We start from the raw sequence: 22,760 nt of genomic DNA on the forward strand, positions 1-22,760 counted from the left end.
TTTCTTTGTTTTGCTTCCATTTTGCTATTTTGTCAATTTCATGAAACCTTTTTAAAAAGGGTAAGAACATGTGCATTTTTGGTTGCAACTCTTGAGCTTTTTATGATTGTAAATGAAATTTTTCAACAATACAATATTGAGGTGTGGGAGAGGAGATTCTAAAGTCAAAAAAGAAGTATACAGGATTTATAAGAATCTGATGTTTATGATACATCACATGTTAATATTTCATTTAGAAATAAATATTTGAGAAGATATTAAAAATAAACCTATAATTAATACATGAAATTGTGTACAGGTATTAAAAGACATATCCATATATATTTGCATTTTAAAAATAATTTCATCAAACTATGAAAACTCAATAGCACAAAATTTTTAGATCATTCAAACTTCCTAAAAATTTTCAACTTCAATTTAGATTTTAGCATAAAGATAATCCAGAAGTATCAAGTAAAGGTGGTGCTTCAAAATGGCTTTACATTAGGGTTGCCAGATTTAATAAAAATTCAGATGCCCAGGCAAATTTGAATTTCATATAAACAAGGAATGATTTTTTTTTAGAATATGTTTATCCCATGTAAATGTTGTGACATATCTTTATTTGACAGACTTAAGAACATTTTTGAAATACCTTATAGTTTATTCAAAAACTGATTTTATACATGTGGGTAAAATTGCAATATTTCCAGAATCTCTCACCTGGCTTTAGTGCATCTCTGTGTCAACAGGTGTTGCCAAGGAGTGGAGAAAAGTAGTCCATTTCCATATTAGTGGGTAATTACATGGGACCTGAGAGGCTTGCGGGGAGTATTTGCTTGCTTCTGCCACAGCATGAGAGAGAGAGACACAGGATGATGGCTTGTAAGCAATAAACAGGTTTTAAACTTTATTTCTCCTTTTGACTGATTTCGGTTTCAAACGTATTTTGCTCCAGGAATTCCTCTCCCTAGAGTTACAATACAATATTTTTTTTGCAATGTACTTGTACAATACAATATTTTTTTTGCAGAGAACAGTGTGAATAAACTATTTCTTTTGTACTGAGGCAGTCCAAAAAGACATTTAATATCATTTATGGTTAAGATTGTCTATGAGTAAGTAACCCTAAAAATATTACTTCAACAAGAACGAAGTTTATTTCTCTTTCAAATAAACGACTAGATGTAGAAATCTCAGTGCTGCTAAATCAACTTCTAGCTCTCTGCTTTGCCATCCTTATTGTGGCATTCCTCTTTGTGGTCTAAGATCATTCCAGACCCCAAACTTACTTCCCAGGCAGCAGAAGGGAAGATAAGGAAAAAGGGTGGGTGCCATCCATATTTTAAGAAAGATTCCCAAAAACTGCCAAACAGTTTACATTTCACTGGCCAGGTGTCATAGGTGTCTTAATGAAATGTAGCTATAAGGGATGCTAGACTGTATCTTTCTTCTGAGAGAACATGTGTCATTTTAGGGATCTTGCTGTTGTTGGGGAGCAAGAAATTTCCTCAGCCACTCAAGGTTCTTCTAGCTGGTCTAAGAATCAAATTGACATGAGATGGATTAACAGGAGAAAAAAACAAAGTTTAATTAGGTATATATGGGGAAGCCACAGACGTGGATTCCAAAGACAGTCAGGGAGAATGAGGTGTATATGTCATCCTGAACTAAGCATAAGTGGGTAGAGGCTTGAAACTTCAAAGGAGAAGGGAAGTAATTCACAGAAACATGAAAGAGTACATGTTTGATAAATAAAATACTTGATGGGCCCCACAGGAACAATGGGCACAGAGAGAAATTTTACTGGATTTTGTCACACACCTTCCTATCACCCCTAGTTTACATTAAAATATAGCTATTTATGGTTGATAGCTCTCTGCCTGGAGGAGTTCTTCCATCAAGATACTTTTTATGCAGGTTTGTTGTGCAGAGGTCAAAGTATCTTCCTGAGTTTTTGGGCCTTAATGGCTTTCAGTTCAAAATAACCTTCATATCACACTGGCACATTTGGGGTGACCTGCCCTTGGTCCCTACACCAGAGACCTACACCATGTACCAAATTGTCTTGGTTACTACGGCTTTGTAGTAGATCTTGAAGTTGGGGAGTGAGATCCCCCCCACTTTGTTCTTCCTTCTCAGGATTGCTTTGGCCATTCGAGGTCTTTGGTGTTTCCATATGGATCATTGAACTATTTGTTCCAGCTCATTGAAGAATGTTGTTGGTAATTTGATAGGGATTGCATCAAATCTGTATATTGCTTTGGGCAGGATGGCCATTTTAATGATATTAATTCTTCCTAGCCAAGAGCATGGGATGAGTTTCTATGTGTTAGTGTCCTCTTTAATTTCTCTTAAGAGTGTCGTATAGTTTTCAGGGTATAGGTCTTTCACTTCTTTGGTTAGGTTTATTCCTACATATTTTATTATTTTTGATGCAATTGTGAATGGAATTGTTTTCCTGATTTCTCTTTCTATTGGCTCATTGTTAGTGTATAGGAAAACCACAGATTTCTGTGTGTTAATTTTGTATCCTGCCACTTTGCTGTATTCTGATATCATTTCTAGTAGTTTTGGAGTGGAGTCTTTAGGGTTTTTTACGTACAAGATCATGTCATCTGCAAATAGTGACAGTTTAACTTCTTCTTTACCAATCTGGATTCCTTGCATTTCTTTGTTTTGTCTAATTGCTGTGGCTAGGACCTCCAGTACTATGTTAAATAACAGTGGGGAGAGTGGGCATCCCTGTCTAGTTCCCGATCTCAGCGGAAATGCTTTCAGCTTCTCGCTGTTCAGTATGATGTTGGCTGTGGGTTTATCGTATATGGCCTTTATTATGTTGAGGTACTTGCCCTCTATACCCATTTTGCTGAGAGTTTTTATCATGAATGGATGTTGAATTTTGTTGAAAGCTTTTTTAGCATCTATGGAGATGATCATGTGGTTTTTGTCTTTCTTTTTGTTTATGTGGTGGGTGATGTTGATGGATTTTTGAATGTTGTACCATCCTTGCATCCCTGGGATGAATCCTACTTGGTCGTGGTGTATGATCCTTTTGATATATTTTTGAATTCGGTTTGCTAATATTTTATTGAGTATTTTTGCATCTACATTCATCAGGGATATTGGTCTGTAATTTTCTTTTTTGGTGGGGTCTTTGCGTGGTTTTGGTATTAGGGTGATGTTGGCTTCATAGAATGAGTTTGGGAGTATTCCCTCCTCTTCTATTTTTTGGAAAACTTTAAGGAGAATGGGTATTATATCTTTGTATATCTGATAAAATTCTGAGGTAAATCCATCTGGCCCAGGGGTTTTTTTCTTGGGTAGTTTTTTTATTACTGCTTCAATTTCTTTGCTGGTAATTGGTTTGTTCACCTACAGTTTTTTATAAATCTTCTCCTCATAATGTTTTCAATATCCTTCTCAATTCCACTTATTAAAACAGTAATCTGTCTTTGATATCTCTTCACCTGCAGTATTCTCTTTCACTCCTTAATCCTTTGCAATGTGGTTACCGTCCTCACTTACCCACTGAAAGTCTTCTTAAACATCTCCAATGAAAAACTCTTACTGACTCTACTTAGACAGATGTTCTCATACTTTGATCAGAAACATAGGAAATCTTGTTAAGCCAGCTGGAACCCACCTCTAGACTTTCTGGAGTGGGACCTAGATTTTGTGTTTTTTAATAGTCAGTAATACCCACAATACCCACAATATCCTAACTAGTCATCTTCTCAGGCATCTTGTGGTCATTTTATAGGCAAGAGAATGTCGGTACCTAATTTAAATAATCATCTAACCCCTAAATTAGAGAAAAATTCATGGATTGTAAAGTGCTCAAAGGAGTGGCTGGCATGTAGTAAGTAAAAATCAAAAAAAGTTAACTTTAAAAAATAATACCATTAGGCTGCAGCTATCATTGGTCTCATTTTCAGATAAAGACAAAATTCAGGTTATACCTAGAAGAATTTTCTTTAACTATTATAACTTTCTAGAACCCAAAAGGACAGCTTTTTGAGCCACACAAAAATGAAAAGAGGCAAGAAATTCAAAGATTTGTTTTTGTGCAAGTGAAGAATAAGTAACAAAAAATTGCCTGCAAACAGTTCCTTTTGTTTAAACTCAGATTTTTTCATTAATAATTGTGGTTAAAATTGCAATATTTCCAGAATCTCTCACTTGGCCTTAGTCCATGTACATATTAATAGGTGTTTCTTCCTGCAACCACTGGGACAAGGGGAGGAGAGAAATTGTTCTCTTCTCTCCTCTGTTATTTAATTGGTGTGGTGCCTGTCAGTCACCAGGGATCCATGCATGAAGTTTCTCCCAGAAGCGGCGGGTGGAGAGGTGGGTGAATACCACAGTGGGAGAGATGGGAGTAAGAGCAGTGGCCAGAGGGGAAGAACAGAGACAGACCTCATCGTGAGCAATAAATGGGTTTCTCCCAATGTAGCCTTTCCTTAGACTGATTTTGGTCACATTGGTTTATTCACCTCACTCTGGGAATATGCTACTACCAGAGCTACAATAATTCATTCCTTAATTCCAAAAAAATAAACATAAGCTATTTTTATTTTTATATTCTTACAATGTGACCTGTAAAATAGAATACAATCAAATGAAACATTGAAAAACATTTTGAATATAATATACAAAAAGTTTAATAGCTGGTTTCAATGTCATATTTCACACATTCGAAATTGGAACTACCTTATTAAAAATGGTTTTGAATATTAAATTTTTGCAAATGCATTTCATATATTCTAGCCAGCCATAAATTTCAATCAGTGATAATTTATAGTATTTTCCAGAAATTTACATTTCAATTGGTATTCTAAAAGTGAAAGGGACAATGGAGTGGTGTACTCTCAAAACTAATGCCACACCTTTATCATAAGGTCTTTCAAAAAGTGAAATGAAAAAATTAAAATCCTATGAAAACAAAACTTAGACATCTTGTGCCTCATTTAAAATTAGAGGGCAGCCCAGCAGATGCTGATAATCTTGGAAGGGCACTTCAGCAGGGCTGGGAGAAGAAATTTATCGTTCTGGGTGCCAAGATGCTGTTGGTGCTTCCAACCCCCAAATAAATTAGGGACCTCACAACTCTTAGTCACTGGCTATTATCCTTTGCCTAAGGGAAACCAGCTGGATCCTCGGTTCCCATTGACAGCAGTCACTCAAGTTTTATAAAGAAAATGACAAAGCTTTACAAAGATAAAAAGTGAGAAATTTTCTGGTAAGGAATTTTAACCCCATTGCACTTCCCAGAACACACAGACACAACTATAGAAAATGCAAATTAAATAACACTTTTCAAACTTTAATGTACATACAAAAAATCAGCAAAGGATCCTGTTAAAAATACAGATTCTGAGTCAGTAGGACTCGGGTGGGACTTGAGATTCTGCATTTCTAACCTGTTTCCAAAGGCTGCTCCAGGCTGGGGAGCTACAGTCTATCTCAGAAGCAAGGCCTGAACATATACGCTTTTGTTTTTGAAGAAGTCTGGCTGTTGTCTTTAAATCAAACTCTACTATATATTCAGGTTTCAATTTCTGATTTAGAGACTAGTAGCGAAAAAAACAGGTTTTTATAGTTTATGGAAAGCTTGATAACTCCTTTTGAGAATACTGTAAAATATTTATTATGTTTATTCCTTGAGAATACAAGTTTAAGAGGACTGAAAAGTGACCCAGAGCCATAGACTATTTTTCAACTATAAGGACATACCAATGACCATCTTTAGTCAAAATCTGTAGACTAGTTCTATGTCAATCTGAAGTGAAGTTTCCATCCTGCCTCTGCGAAGGTCCCTGAGCTTTCTGTGGTAGACAGTTTTCCCCAAGGATATGAAGAATGACTAAAACCCTTTCTACCTGATCTTTCAAAGACTAGCCTGGGAAGCAGCATCTCTAAGATGTGTCATCTTCTTGTAAAATTCACAAGTAGAAATCAGAGAGTACCTGAAGAAATCTGCATACTGTAGAAACAACTTCCTTAATGTTTTCCTAAAGTTATGGCTCCATTTGAGAACAATGATCTTCTCCCAGTGTACTCCCTAGAAAAATTCAAGTGCACAAACACAGAGCATTTTATATATAGCTGTATGTGGCTCCTGGGTATTCTGAAGTCCAGATCTTACATGGACCCCCAAATTAACCATAGGTTAGAATCGTTTAGGCTTGAAGCCTACTTGGGCTGCATCTTAGTACTGACAGCCCTGGATAAGACTCAGTTTTGTAGTGTGCCCTACCGGAGTTTGGATCTGCTCCAGGGTTCATTCAGACACAATCTGCACAAATGTTCAAAACAAAGGGTTTTTAAAAGATACAATCTAGCTTTGAGCAAAAAATGACCTCTTTTTCTTCTGTTTAAATCTTAGAATTTAAATTCCCCTAGAGGAGTTTTTCTTAATGTTATAAAAGTACAAAGATCTTGGGGGAGACATAAATTCACACTTGTTTCTGCATTTATGGGAGGCAATTTTCCACGACACTGGTTGAAGGAGTCATAAGTCCATTGACTTATGGCTTTAAAATATGTTAAGTTTTATTTTTAGTTGCTTCAAAATTAATTATTTAAAAGGCACCCATGCTATTAAATGGATGTTGTAAATTTATTTACACATTAACCTGTTTGCATCATGTACTATATTGTTTTTAAAAGGGAAATTTATAAAGCAAAAATGGAGGTTGTAATTATGTCTTTGGATTAAAAAAAGAGGTGTGAACAAAGTCTATTCCTACAAGTAGGATTGCAGGCATTTTTCTCTTTCTCTTTTCTTTTATCTTCTTTTTTGTGCCTGTATGTGTATATTTTTGTGTTTTTAAAATGAACTACAGCAACCTAACTGTCCCCACCCTCTCCAGATTTCAACCTTGGTCAACACTCTTCCCTTTAACACCCAAGCAACAATATCCTGACTTCTTATTCCATGCTTCCAGTATCCTGCCCAGAGATTCTTTGAAATCTCTGAAGACTGTTGACATGTTGCATCAATCTGTTTTGGTGCTCTTTTCTTCATCTCAGTGAACCTCTGGCTCTAGAATGCTGTAACTCTGGATTATTCCCTTGCCATCTGTGCTATCTTCTTTAGGTTCCTGCCCAGCATTCCCTACCTGGGTGGGTCAGTTGACCTCAGACTAGACAGAATCACTTCTGGATTTCACCACAGGTTAACTTTACTATATCACTTCATAAAAGTTTAATGCCCTGAAATAGGAAAAAGATTATAATATTGAAAAGGAAATTTAAAACTGGTACTACATACAACTACTCCTATAGTTACTAGACTTTTTTCCCCCCAGAGTTTCTCTCTCCAGCATTTATGAGATAGAGTTTAGCAGCCCTTAACAGAAGTGCCACTGACCATGCACCCAGTCAGTGTACCCAGGGGAAATCCAGACCCCTAATCTGTTTTTGGTCTCAGAGGAAGAAAAAAGGGGAGGACATTGAGGAGGAAGAGGAGGAAGAGAGGAAGGAAGAAGTGGGTGGAGAGGAAGAAGAAGAAGGGGAAGGGCAGCAAGGAGAAGTACAGACCACCTCCATCACACCCAGTACAAGGCCGTGGGCCCCGACCCAGGTGCACTGGACAAGTTCTTTAAATTACTGGATTCCTGTCTCACCCCACCCAAATAAATAAGATTTCTCAGATGAGTTCCTTGAAATAGGTATTTCTTTAGCTCCACAGGTGATTCTAAGTTTCACTAAGGTTGTGAGCCATTGATCTAAATTCCACCTCCCAGTCAAGAAAATAATCTGCAAAGAAATAACCATATTCCAAGGAAGATAACACTTTTTACCTTGTTTGGAAAAACTTCATCTTCACAGAAGAATAGTTAAGTAGTTCTCTACCTCCCCACTCCACAGAGGGCTCCAGCTTATCAAACGTGAATTCAAACCTCCAACTACAGTCCTACAATGAACACTGAATATTTTAAAATTAGATTTCCCAACCCTCATGATTTTAGAGATGTTAGGATGATATTTTTTGGCAGAAAACAAGTTCAAATTTCCTCTGATTACTCTATCCTTTGTGGTCCCAGTAAGATCAAATTTTGCTATGTACACAGAGCTGGGTGGGAGGCAGAGAAGATTCACCATTCCTTTATGAATCAAAAGCCAGAGGGTAAAATTTTTCACTTGTTATTAGTACAGTACATTTTTAATAAGAGAGAAAAACATTATTTTAATTTAAACTATATATAAGCTTGAATTGTGTGAGATGGTTCTGTGTAAATACAAACTACTATAATACATATCCTAGATTTAAAAATAATGTAATATATAACCACTAGCTTCTAGCGCACTCCCAAGGTTGTGATTCAGCTGACTTATAACTATTGTTTATTCATGACATTTCATTACTAAGATACAGGCATATATTCACTGGCAGAGGAACAAAGCATGCTTTTAATCTATAGAGTTTAATTTTTTTCTTCATTTATTTGAATTCTAGACAGGTAGCTGGTCTACCTTCTGCTGTGTTCCTTTTATAATCAATGTGGAATTCATGGAGTAGGATCAGAACTGGTATAATAGAAACTGTTTTCTACAGTGTAGGGGCTTGGCAGACAGGGGCATTGTAGAGTTATCTTGACGATCATGTTTTGGAATTCTTCATTTGTATGCAGAACAGAAAAGCTCTTAGTGAACTCCAAGTTACTCATCTTGTGAATTAAAACACTTTTATTTATTGGATCTCTGATTTTTTTGTTTTTAAGATTACTCTTTTCTGAAAAAATATTTTATGTATACATAGGTGAATAGATGTACTGTCTATATGTTTATTTGACATTTATTGAAGGTCATAGGGCAGGTTTTAAAAGAAGCACTCTGAAAATAGACACTTAAGTGGAATTCTTGTTTGGCCACTAATATTTGCATGAAACTGGAAACTTAATTTCTCAGTCAGTTTCCATATCTGTAAAATGAGGATATTAAGGAGTTAAATGGGATGATTTATATGCGTTCTAAATGGGATAATTCATGAAAGTCCCTAAAGTAGTACCTGGCATGAAATAATTCCTGACTATGTATTATTTACTTTTATTAGAAGTATGATTATTATTGATATCATAATCAGTCTAGCTTAGTCATGTCTTAGAGACTTTATTCTGACGTCTCTACTAATTAAGTGTAATTAACTCCATTTGGCAGATGAGACCTGGAAGGCCAGTGGTCACCAGGGTCATAAATGTTGATTCAGAACTATAGCAGAGGTCTTTCTGATTTCAAAACTCTTTCTACAAATAATACTTGCAGCTTTATTTATTCTTTATTTTTTGAATAGTACCCTTATTTCTAAATCATTTGAATCTTTCTATTATGCTTCTGGGAAATGTTGTTGGTCAATTGAATTACCTACTAAGAAATAAAAACCTGTCAAATTACCTGTGGCAAATAAAACCTTGTTAAAATTCCACAGGGTGTTTATTTTTTCTTTTTTCATAACATCTTATTCATACAGTAATGTCCATATCTTATTTGTAGTCCACTCTCCTTTTTAAAATTTCTAATCTGAGTTACACCAAACTATTTTACGTTCTAGAATCATAAGCTACAGAGAAAGTTGTGTGTGTGTTTCTTTGAGGTTACATAAATTTAAAACTGCATATAAGAAGTATGATTATTATTTTATGCAGGTTTTATGCAGCTGGCTCTTTGCAATTCAGTGCTAAAATCTATAAGTCTAAATTTGAAAGGGAACCATTTTTTCTCCCTATGGAAACTTATTTTGCTTCTTCAGTCTGCAATTTGGGTACTTAGTATTTTAAGAGCTGTTATTGAAAAATAACACTATTAGTCCACTTGGTGGGGTAGGAGGCTCTGAAATCCAGTAAGGGACCTTGCTATTTTAGGTACAATGTAATTATCTGGTAAAATTCTTTTTTTCCCTTTATTTTATTCTAACTTGTGCCTTGCAAAATTAGCAATTCCACAAAGTTGTGATAATTATTTTCTTAAAATTGTCAGAATGTGTGCTAATCTGGGGATAGTTATCTTTATTTCTTCTTTGGCTTATTACAAATTTAAATTAAACCGAAGTTTCTTTAGTGTTATTTTTCTAGAGCCATTGGGATTAGATATGATGGATTTTGTGGTGCTCTGAGTATAGTTAAGCTCTTGTCAACATAAGTATAAAATTATTGCTGTGTGCAGTTGGTATGTTTTCAAAGGTAATTAAAGCTAAACACTGTGCAGAGAAAGAATATTAGAAATCTTCAATTCACAAAGAAATCCAGCTTTGCTTTGACACCTAAAACCTCACCTTTTTTTCATTTAACAAATCTACTTAGAGTAAAGAACTTATGGGAAATTCCTGGTGACACTTTCAAAATCAGCCAAAATACTAGAAACTATTCCTTTCTACAAAATGTATGATGCTTAACTTCTGACAACTCAAGCACTCTCTGATTATTTGGCAACTTAATTTGCTTTTTTATTTTCACTTTAGTTATGGAATGATATTATATACTTCTTGATATTTTTAAAAACCTGAACAGGGAATGGAGTTAGACTTAACCTGTTGCCTTTTTTTTTCTGCCGACATTCTGATATCAGAGTTTTATTAGGAATATGGATATTGACAAATACAGGAGAACGTATGTTAATGACAAAAGCTAACATACTGTGCATAGCATAAATAGATAATTTGGGTTGCTGCTGGCTTCTCCTTTCTATCTACCCATGTAAAATATTCTCAACCTTTCGTGTGATATTGATTTTTGTTGTATGTTCTTAGTAACGTCAGTTTTAAAATCCTAAGGATAAGGTTCGAAGCATGGTTGTTAATATCATAAATTTGAAAAATATATATATATGAGTATCTTGTCACCATTTAATATAGTAGATTTTATATTTTAAATAAACTGGATTTCTATTATCTAAAGCTCTCCAGGTAGTAACACTGGGATCGGAAAAGATAATTAAACTAAAAACATTTTAACAAAACGTGTTTTGGTATTGGGAGGAATAGGAAGGCACATTTGAAAACCCAACACTATAAACCCAAAACTGTTGTTTGAATGCATTTGAGAACTAGCAAATTTGAGCATGTTGATAAAAATAAGCAGAGAGAAAAAGAGACAAGATAATAATAATAATTTCTGAGAGCTTACCATATAGCTGCTAGTGTATTCCAAACACTTAGCACATATCAACCACATATATCCTCTCAACAACCTTATTAAGTTCATACAGTTATTATTTTACTCATTTACAGATAAGGATATTGAGACTCATAAAATTGCTTGAAATTGCCCATGGTTAGCTAGCAAGTGATTGAATTTGGCTTATATCTCTGTTTTGGGACAGGTGATCAATGGAGGTTTTTCTCCAGAGTGAATATTTAAATTGAGACCTAAAGGACCAGAGGGAACCAGCCACATGAAGGGTGTGGGGAGTGACAGAGCATCCAAGATGGACAACTGCAGAGATGCAGGAGCAGGCAAGAGCATGGAAGTCTGAGTAATAGGGAAAGCATCCATGTGGCAGGAAGGGCAGGAGTGAGTGAGGGTGTGGTACAAGAAGAGGTCAGAGAGATAGGCAAGGGCTCGATTATTTGGAGCCTGTGGTCCATGGAAAGAGATTGTATTTTGTTCAAAGTATAATCAAAATTCATCAGCCATGAGGAAACTGATTTGGCTGACATTCACAGAGTACATTTGCTGGGGCTGTGTTGTGTTCTGGCATGATGAATATGGGAAGGCAATTTAGGAGACTGTAGTTGTATTCCAGATACGAGGTAAGAGGCAGTAAGAGTGAAAAAGGAAAAATTCAGAAACTGGTTTTGTTGGTGCAATCCATGTAAGTGGTGAATGAATTTGAATTAGCGATAGACGTGGGGAAGTAAAGGGAAAAATCCAGAATGGCACTGTTTGCATTTGTCAATACCCATAGAATCTACAATACCAAGACTGAACCCTAATGTAAACCCTAATATAATGGGCTCTAGGTGATAATGATGTGTCAAGGTAGGCTCATTAATGTAATGAAATGTGCCACTCTGTGGGGGATGCTGACGATGGGGAAGGCTGTTCATGGGTGGGTCGGGGGTTGTTCTTTACCTTCTGCTCAGTTTTACTTAATTTTGTGAACCCTAAATCTGCTCTAAAAAGTAAAGCCTATTAATATTTTTTTTTAATAAGGAAGAACAAAACAATTTTTGGTTTGACGAACCCTGCTGAAAATGATGCCATTAGCTGAGACAAGGAAGAATGGAGAGGATAGGAATTGTTAACAGTTAAAATTAAGTATTCCGTTATTGGCATGTTAAGCTGAAGATATTTGCAGGACATTTAAGAGAACATGTCAAGTAAGCAATAGCATAAATGGTCTGGAACTCGGAAGAGAGGTCTGGACTGATCTAAATTTGGGAATTATTAGTATAAAGAAGAGATTTAAATAACACTCTGAGACTGGTGAAGCAGAGAAATGAGATAGAAAATAGAGAAAGATCCCGGTCTGAGCCTTGAAGAACCCTTTACATCATTAGATAAATGATCTAAACAAACACTTTATGAAAATTAGGTTTTATGTATTTCACAAGGAAAATGAGCAACAGAGAAACTGTGGCATCCCAAGGCATATTTAAGAATTTTAATCCAGAAAACATGATTACCAGAGACAATGAAATTAGAGTAAAATAATGTTTCTGTAATTAAATTAGTTTAAAAATAACCTAAGACACATATTGAGGAATTGGAACCAACCCATAGTTCATGCAAAAATTTAGTTCAATATTACAAATAACTCTTTTGTTTTTATAGCTTGATTTTTTTATAGATAGCAATCTGTTTAAGATTGCTTCAGTATAATGTAATTACATTTAATATAGATTTGGATGATAAAGTTATTTTTTAAAGTTACCTGAAAAACTAGAAAACACACACACATGCATACTCATCTGGTGTCTATCAAGATTAGGTTACAACTGTTTCTTCATATTCATATATTTCATTTATGGACATGTACTATAATTGCATGTGACTGGGATTTCTGAAACATATTTTTAAAGTAGTTTAAGTGCTTGTACATTCATCCGAACTTAAACAAGGGAAAAAGTTCAATTTGAGCTAATATCTCTAATGCTCTAATGGTTGTAAGGACCTCTTTTCTAGAATATCCCAGGATTTTATGTATTTGTTTATCTACTTTCATTAAATAGTGATATTATAACACTCTAAATTAAAAAACCAGAATCAAATTTAGTTCCCATTAAAAAAAGTTAGATGTTTTTATTTAAAAAATAAACCTTGCTGGATTCTACTTGTTTCAAGAATCAGTAGTCTTAAAGACTGAGTGAATCTGAATTCCTTTTCCAGAAGCTGTTCAGAACTTAGGTACCTACTTGAAATGACGGAGGAGTATATATGACATCTTTGGCCCCAGAAAGAGAAGTATTCTAATTAGAAGAAGGACTGAAACAAACATTACATCATGGAGTTTCATGCTGTGAAAGTACCCAGCCCATTTTCTCCCTTTCTTCTTCCTTATTCTTTTGTTTCTCTATACCCCTAATTTGAAATTGATATGACCAAGTGAGAAGAAAAGCTGTTTAATGAAGAAAATGCCTATAAAGGCTTTTGACAAAAAAAAGAGCTTGAGTGTTCAAAGTTGTGAGTAATCTATAGCAGTCTTACTCAGATGCAAGAGTGTGTTAATTCTGTTCGGCACCCACGAGGAACAAGTAGGAAATGTTGAAAGCAGAAAGAAGACAAAAGTAAACTGAGTTCTGTAATTTGTAAGTACTATGGGGAAAGTTGCCCATTACTTAGTTGCTTAATTTCTTTGAATTTTGCTTTACTTCTATATTGATTTTACATTACAGTAAAGATTTACATAAACAATATGTAAAGCTTCTGTTATAAAGCAAAGAACAGGATAACATTCTATTTCCAGGAATATCATTACCTAACACTGTGCATATTTTATTACACTACTATTCAAAAACAAATAAAATAAAAACATGTGCCCTCACACTGGCAAAAGTCATGACATCAATTTAAAAAGTATTTTGCCCTTTTAAAATTCTGTCACTTTTAATCAGTGTTACACAAATTTATCTTTCTTTGCTCCTTGCCATGTTTTCAGGTAAAGAAAATTACTTGTTTATGTATCTCTTCTAAATACAACTTGGTTAAAATAATTAAAAACCCCAGGCAAAATTTTATTTCAGTGTTTTAAAATAAATTGTAGCATTTGCACTACAAATGCAGTCTCCCCACCAGCAAAGGAAAGGAGAAAAGTTCCCACTCCTCCAGAAGGAAATTCTACATAGTACATTTTTCCAATAAAATTTGTATAGAACAATCACAGGAGTTAATTTAACCATAACTAATTCTTGAACTCATAGACCACCCAGCCACAAAACTATTCATGGGCTTTTTGTTTTTGTTTTGTCAGTAATTTTAGCTTAATGGGTACCAAAATGTATCTGGGACAAAAAAGCCATAACCCCAAAAGTTTTGAAACCCAGTGGGTACTCAAGAGAAAGATGCCATAGTATAGCCTGTTTTTTAACTGTGACATTGTGCTTCAAATTATAAATTCCAATTTTCAAGGGAAAAATATTTTTAGTAAAGCATGGAAGTATAAAATTAAATGGAAAATTTATTTTTTATAAATAGGAGAAACAATCAGAAGTATGTAAAGAACAAAACATGGTAGTGAATCATATTTCTGATTTTCAAAATTACAGACAACATTATTTACTTCTGATGATGTAATTCTGTTTTCCATTTTTGAAACTATATGAATTTCATGTTTTTCCCTACTCTTTAAAAACCCTTTTTAATTAAGATTTTGGGATCCATTTGGCAAACAAATTTGGGTAAATGAAACTGCATTTTTGTAAAATAAAGTTACTCAAATTTATCCTAAAAAGTAGAAGGCTCATACTATGTTTTAACTTGGAACTGGAATTTGAATAATTCCTTAACAATAAATCCTTGAACAGGGTAAATGAGTAGTAAGATATATTGATACTAATAATGAAGGAAGCATTTTTTTATTTAAATGGTTTAGATAGACATGATTTGTAATTTCACATTTATCTTTCCTGGTTTGCAAGTTTAAACATGAATTCCCATCCTTCTGTGGCCTTGCTTAACTTTGAACACAAGGTAGATAAATGGCCTTGAAAGAGTAAGCAAAAGATTAATGAAAAACTAGCACTACAATGAATGTTCCCTCCTCCACCTCTGGGTTTTCATTTCCTTATCTCTGCAAGCATGTGATAGTGGCCCAAGTTGCAGGGGAAAGGGACATCCTTTGATCTTCAGTTTAGTGAGAAGACCAAAGTTGGAACTTCTGAGACACATTTAAAGGTTTCCTGTTAGTTTTCTGATTAAATCAGTCAGCTTAGACGAGGAAAAGATTTAACAAGAATTAGGTGCTTACAGTGGCTTTAAAGCCCACTCATACTCCAGTATATTTTTCCCATGAAATAATTATTTTTGATTCTATCATTTGAAAAGCCCAAGGTGTTTTGAATCCTCAAATTCTAAATCCTCAAGGTTTTAGAAATCCTCAGATTTCTAGTCTATCTATAAAGTGGGCTTGCTTACCAAATAAATTTCATCAAATGATAGTTTATTTATGAAGAATCCATTAAACAGTAAAATGCAGTAAGAACTAAAGCTCTATGGACCAAATCAATGGTCCTAATACTTTACTGGTCAGAGATCCTGCTGAGTGAGAGTCTTACATAAGCGACTGAAACCTCTCATTCAAAAAACCAAGAATATTATAAATTTGTTTACAATTTCAGGATCATCATAAATTCTGTAGACTCTAGGAGGAGATTTGCAAAACCCCATTTGGCCTAGAAATAATACTGGTATTTGAAAGCTAATTGTTTGAAAAAGAGAAATTTCCATGCCAAAAATTATTTTACCACAAATGTAATATAAAAGCTGCAGCTTTGTCATACCAGCAAGGTATTTTTAGGAATCAGATGAACTCCCCCAAGTGATTTCTAGCATAACAGTAAAATTAATAAGTAAATGAAAATATATAATTTGGAGCAGTAAATTTTCAATTCATTTTACACTCAATTTGTGCTTTCCTCTGGGTGGCCTTAAGAACCCATGGCTTGGTGTAAATAGCCTATTTTCCTAAGGTTAAATCATACAGGTTAACCTAAAAGCATTCTAGCTATTCAGATTAATCTTAAAAATTAAAAAAATAAAATTTCTTTTAATTTTAATTTCTAGCTCTGTAGATATAACCAAGGAGTAGCTGGAATGTCAGAAGTTTGTAAAACTTGTAATTAGCCTTAGATTTTACATGAAAATTATACTTGTTAAAATAGAATCATATTTGACAAGAGCATATAAAATGATTACTTTTTATGAAGATGGAGAGAAGTCTATATAATCCAAAATGGTAACAGTAGTTATTGCTGGAACAATATAGGTCTCCCTGCTGTATATTGTATAGCTCCCTTTATTTTCCCATTTCTAGCACTCATTGAATTTTAACACCTGACCAATTTCTTTTTTTCCGGTTAGACAATTAGTTCCACAAGGACAGAAACACTGTATTACTCCCACTGTATTTAAAACTTCCTGATATATTCTAGGTATACTGTAAGTATATGTTAAATTGATGCATATTAGTTTTAATTTTCTTCTTTTTAACATATCCTTTGACTTCTAAAATGTTAATATAGCTATTATTTATTATGAATATACATAATAAAGTTTAAATTTTTCAACACCTATTTACTTAGGCATCCTAGCATAAAGATTAAAGCCACAGGCTCTGAAGTCAGACTAACAGGTCAAATTCCTTGTAGTCATGTGATACTGGGCAAATATTTTAATTTCTCTGTGCCTCCATTTCCTCATATATGTAATGGAAATACCTCTTGTGAGGAGTAAATGGATTATTACATATAGAGAGCTTAAAAAATATCTTACACATAGTTCACATTCAATAAATATGTATCATTATGATTTAACAGCCTCACAATCAGTTAAAAATAAGTAAAAACATTTCCTTGGCCTTAAAAGATGATAGTCATGTGCCAAAATAAAAGATTTTAAAATTTTCACTGAAATGGGCATTAAAAAAACTCAAGAAACAAGCCCACTAAAGAAAATAGCCCTAAAGCTCTCATTAACCTCTGAAGGTATCATTATATAACATATGAGCACAATAATATGTTCATAATAAGACTGATGTTTTAAGAATATGTCAAATTTATTCCTTGTGATCAAATTTAAAAAGCAGAAAGTTATAACAAAATATTTTGGGCAACATTACTAGTAATTTTTTCAAATAGTAATTTAAAAATTTTGTTTCTGAAAAAAATTACCACGAAATGCTAAAAATGTCAAATCAATGACAGATAGGGAAGAGTCTGTATTCTTATCACCAAAATTAAGGGCAAAAGAGAGTCATGAGTTCTTTAAAATGGAATATTCTTAATTTTCTTAAACACTACTATTTTTTTAAAAGATTTTTAAACTATGGGCTTAAATATATTAGATCTATGTCACCTTCTATGAAGATACCTCTTTAGCCTCTACTAAATACATGAAATGTTCAAATGTTAAGTTTATAATAATTTTTCTCATTATTAGTCTTTAAACACTTCATGAAAATGTTTATAGGAGAACCATAGCAATGACTCTGAAATCAAATAGCCCTTCTGAAAAGTATTAATCATATTAAGGGAACATACTGCCTCACATTCCATGGTGTATCCACATTTTCACATTCATTATGTTGGAAATGGCAGAAAAGAGTCTGCTACAACACCTGTTGAAATATTGAAAATATTTAGTAACTCACATTAAACATTGAAATAACTATTTGGTAGGCTTTTAGAGTAAAAAAGGGGAAGATAAGAAAAGGCAATAGTCTCTCTTGTAGACTAGAAGGAGAGCTTAAAGTGGTGTTTGTGTGTTTTTCCATGTGCACACATGTGGGTACAAGGAGCCCAGAACAGAGCGCTCCTAGTCCTTTGAAGTTGTTTAGAATCATCTTCTTTCCTATTCTTTCTTTAACCATTTCACAATTTGGAATGGCAGCTAGTTATTTACACAATTTGGAAATGCAACTAGTTTCTATTCTCTCTTTCTCCAACCCCTCTCTATTTTTCTCTTCCTTGCTCTTTCCCCACCCCTTTTTAAAAAGTGTGATGCAAAAAAGTGAATCAATCTATTGACAATATCTTTTTGTCTATTATTTGCAGATGAACTTAAAGCATAAAAATAAGAAAACATGATTTTCCTTGGCTTTAAGTTAATGAGAAATTGCAATACTATATCTTTTTAAAATCAAATAATTGTAAAATAATACATAACTTAAAATGTTTGTATTTATTCTTAAAGAAAAATTAAAATTGGTTATAATTACTATGCCTTTACCAGCTATTATCCAACGTTAAATTTCTAGCCTCCAATATAACTTATTGGTAGATTCAATTGTGTTATAAAAATATATAGCAATATGTTCATTCATGCATTTATTCATTCATTTTTAGATTCAGTTAATAAATATTTTTAATCACTTTCTCTGTAATTGACACCGTGCTAGCCATGTTAATCATTATTCCTGCTTTCATAGAACTTAAAATTTACCAGGGGAAATAGACAGTTAAATAAACTATTGTAGTATAATGCACTAAGCACCAAATAATTCAAATATCGCTCAAATTCCTCCAGCCTACCTCTGCACACGAGCCTCTCCTCCTCACATCCCCAAAGAAAGAAAATGAAAGAAGCACAATTCCAGAAGCTTTAAGAACAATGTAAATCTCTACTCTAGCATTCCTTAAAGAAAAACATGAGGAAGTTTACATAGATATTGATATCATACAGAAAGCTCCCCAATAGTTAGTTCTGCCTAGACATCTCCTTTTCTTAAAAATTTCCCACTTGTAACAGGTATTAAAATTCTCCCCTCTTTGTGTATAGTCTTCTGTGTACCACATTTTTCTTCTAATTTCTGTACTTTATTCTTTTCTCATGTCTCCCAATATATAACATAACTCTCCTTTGGAAGTATAGTGCATCTTCCATTTTGCTGACTATGCCTTGAGAATCAACCTGGTGAGTGAAATCTATTACCACCATCATAGGGGAGATATTAAGTGATGTAAGAATACATTGTGTGGTACCTAACATGTACCTGGAAATGGAAGGAGACCAAAAGGATATGTGGAAGTCATCCAGAACATTTTCTAGGCAGAGGAAATATGCTGTAAGAATAGCAGGGGAAGAGACCATGACTCCATATAGACAAAGTGGTAAATAGATGTTCAATCATTGAGTGCCTGTTGAGCCATATCAGAAAGTTTGTCCCTATCAAATTTGTATTTGTGTATTATAACTCCAGGCGGAAAGTGTGTTCCCAGCCCAGGACAAATAAACCTGTGGAGCTAAAATCAGTCAAGGGGAAAAAAACCTTTATTTGGAGGCCTGGCTCCCTTCATTGCTCTCCTGGACACCTCTCACACTTGCCTATTTCTCTCGCATCCTGGTGCATGTTCGCCTCTCCCCTCACCCCTCCTAAACACTTACTGATTTGGAGATGGACTAAAGCCAGGCAAGAGATTCTGGAAATATTGCAATTTTACTCACAGTATTTATTTAAGTTATTATTTAATCAATACCTCTAGATGGAAATTGCCTATGCTGCAGAGCCCATGGTGGGTTTGCTCATTATCATATCCCTAGTACCTAATTGGTAACTGGAACTTAGAATTGCTCAGTATTAGTTAGGTAAATGATGAACTAATAGTGGGTGTTAGCTCCAGATGTGGTTGTAAAGAAAGTAGATTTATCCAATGTTGAGACTTCCTAGGTAGTTGTGAGAGTGGGAAAAGAGAGTTCAGTGCATTGTGAGTAAATAGATGAAATAATTGATGAGGTAATTTAGATAGATAGGGATCAAGAATAGGTGTAGTGCAGGCTGAAAGGGAAAAATAAACAGGCAAAGCGATGGAAGATATTAATGAGTATCTTGAGGAAAGGAGTATTGGAAAGAAAGGGGTTATAGAGTTAGCGGAAAGGCTTTGATGAGAGAATGGATGGGTATAAAAATAATGAGTTTCGAATGTGAAGCAATTCTAGATGTTGTTAAATCCAGAGCATGGACACAGGGTGAATGTCTTTGGGGGTCATGAGATCAGTGAACAGAGAGATCACAATGATTCAAGCGGACAGCAGGATCTGGGGTGGAGGAAGCTGGGAATGATCCACCAAAGAGGTATATACATGAAAATGATGAGGCAGCTGAAAGGAAGCATAGGAGAAGGGTAGTGTGGAATACCGAAGAACCCGACCAAATTCCAAACCTGAGGTATATGGATTCTGTTGATCAACAGCCACCAGTGGAGAAGACTGTGATGTTTTCAGGGAAGAGGCAAGTGACATTTAAGTCAAGAAGATGATAAAGAAGTCCAGAGAAGTAGCTGAGATTGTAGGAGAGTTTGTTCTGCCTTGTCCCAGAAGATACTATTAAAAAGTTGGGAGACAGAAAAACAGTAGCAATGGGGAGAATAAAAAATAGAGATGAAAAATAAGAGCAAAGGAGAGACCAGGTGATTTTAGCAATGATCAAATATAACAAGGCTGAGAAACAGAGTTAGTTGACCACTCCCATTGAATTATCTGGGGAGAAAGGGCAGCAGGACCTTTAGGTCTATCAGAATGTTGCCTAGCCTGGCCATAGTCACTTCCTAGAAAGTTCCTAGGATTAGTACTTAAGGAGACTCAAGTCTTCTCGGAGGAGTCAAGTTAGGATGGATTGGGTGTACTCTAGATATGAAACCCAAGCACAAAACAACTTCCCCAGTGCTAGTCACAGGCCTCACACATGTATGCTGAGCCCAGTGGACAGAGACACTGCCCCTCCAAGGCATAGACTGTTGACACCAAGGAATAAGACAAACTCAGCTTCTAAAGCACATTTTCTGTTCCTCATGAGTACTTAGTTTTAGCATGTGAAGCAGTGATTTGACACAATGAATTTTATAACATGTATAGAATTTGTGAGCAGTTCAGTTTACTAATCTTCAGTTATGAATATATCTATCAGGCAGATTGGACATTTGAGGGAGCTGACAAAGACCTGTCTTTGTGTAGTCGAGATATGTAGGAATCCATGTTTTCAAAAGGAAGCATATTAGGCTAAGGCTCCAAATTTTGAGGATAAAAAAGTAGAATTTTCTGTAATTTATCTTTTGAGTCATTTTGGGGGTACTTTCATATACATTTTATCTGTTAGAGAAAGATTATGGAGGTCTCTCAACTTGCCTACAATTTCCTTATGCTAATAAAATTTTCTGGATATAAAACTTTCCAAAATGTTTATCTGAAGGAAAAGGTTTACTATCAGGATAGCAGCATACAGTAGTTTGCCCTAATGCCTCACATAAATCATGTTTCGCTGTTTCCTTACCATGCTTGCACACTACTGATGAATTAAATGAGTGTTTTTCTTTATTCCAAATTAGTGCCAGAGATCAAAAAGCTGCTAAAAGTCCCTTCCACAAGAATGCCTCCCAGAAAAGGATGAGTTATAGCTCTTCTCACCAAGAGATGACTTCAGTTGTACTCTATCACTTCCAACAATCCAATAACTTGACATTATGCCAAGCTAATTAGCTAGTTCAGTGCATGTTACATTAAAAGCTCAAATAAGCCAAAAGAGGTCATCCTCTCAGTACTGGAGTGCAGCTTTATTACTTTCCTCACCAATCAGAAAGTGGCACAAAGGCACTCAACAACTAAATCCAATATATTATCTTCATGTAGAACATTCACAATGCTTTTTAAAGAAACTTTGCAACTTGTTTATTTTAGGAATATTGTAAGTATTCTTACTCTTTGAAGAAAAACATATTTGTTAGATATTATATTTTAAAATTCGCTTTTATCCACTCAGTAAAAATAAAGGAGCTTCTGAACTATGCAAGGACACAGTGCTACAGGAAATAACTCTTTTATGAAGCAGAGTAATTTATGATTTCCTCTTTTATTATGAGCATTGCCAGGTTAGCCTTTCCAAATTAGTATAAAGTTCTTTTAGTTTTATCTTGTCTTATTAATACTTATTTTTGAAATGGGGCCAGACAAATATTATATCAAGACCCTAGGCCATGAGTTTTTGCCCTGGTACAAGTTATAAACCCCCAAAACTCTGCAGTGATGAGGCACCTATTTCTTTAGAGACCCCAGTGTTCTGATATCAGTGGGGAGATACTGTTTTGGAGAAGTAAATGAAGCTCAGAGCTCATTTTCTATGCATGTCTGGCATCTCTGTCAGGTAAATAGATTAAAGATTTTTTTTGTTTACTTCTTGTTTTTTAGTCAGCCATCTTCAAAATTAATTTTATTTACTTCTAAAATTCTCAGGCTCATTGCTTCTTAATTTGAATAAATACTATGAACCTTCTGCTAAAAAAGTTTGTACTGTGACCTGTACTTTATCTTCTGATAAAGAAGATGAATAATGTGAATATATTTATACTACTATAAAACTACTATAAATATAATTATGCTTTTAAAATACTTTGTAGTTTCTTTTTTTTGATATCATTAATATACAATTACATGAGAAACATTATGGTTACTAGACTCCCCCCATTATCAAATCCCCACCACATACCCTATTACAGTCACTGTCCATCAGCATAGTAAAATGCTATAAAGTCACGACTTCTCTTATCTGTGTTATACTGACTTTCCCGTGCCCCCCTCCCACTACATTATGTGTGCTAATCATAATGCCTCTTTTTTCCCCTTATCCCTCCCTTC

The sequence above is a fragment of the Manis pentadactyla genome, chromosome 1 (assembly GCF_030020395.1).
Source record: "Manis pentadactyla isolate mManPen7 chromosome 1, mManPen7.hap1, whole genome shotgun sequence".
NCBI lineage: Eukaryota > Metazoa > Chordata > Mammalia > Pholidota > Manidae > Manis > Manis pentadactyla.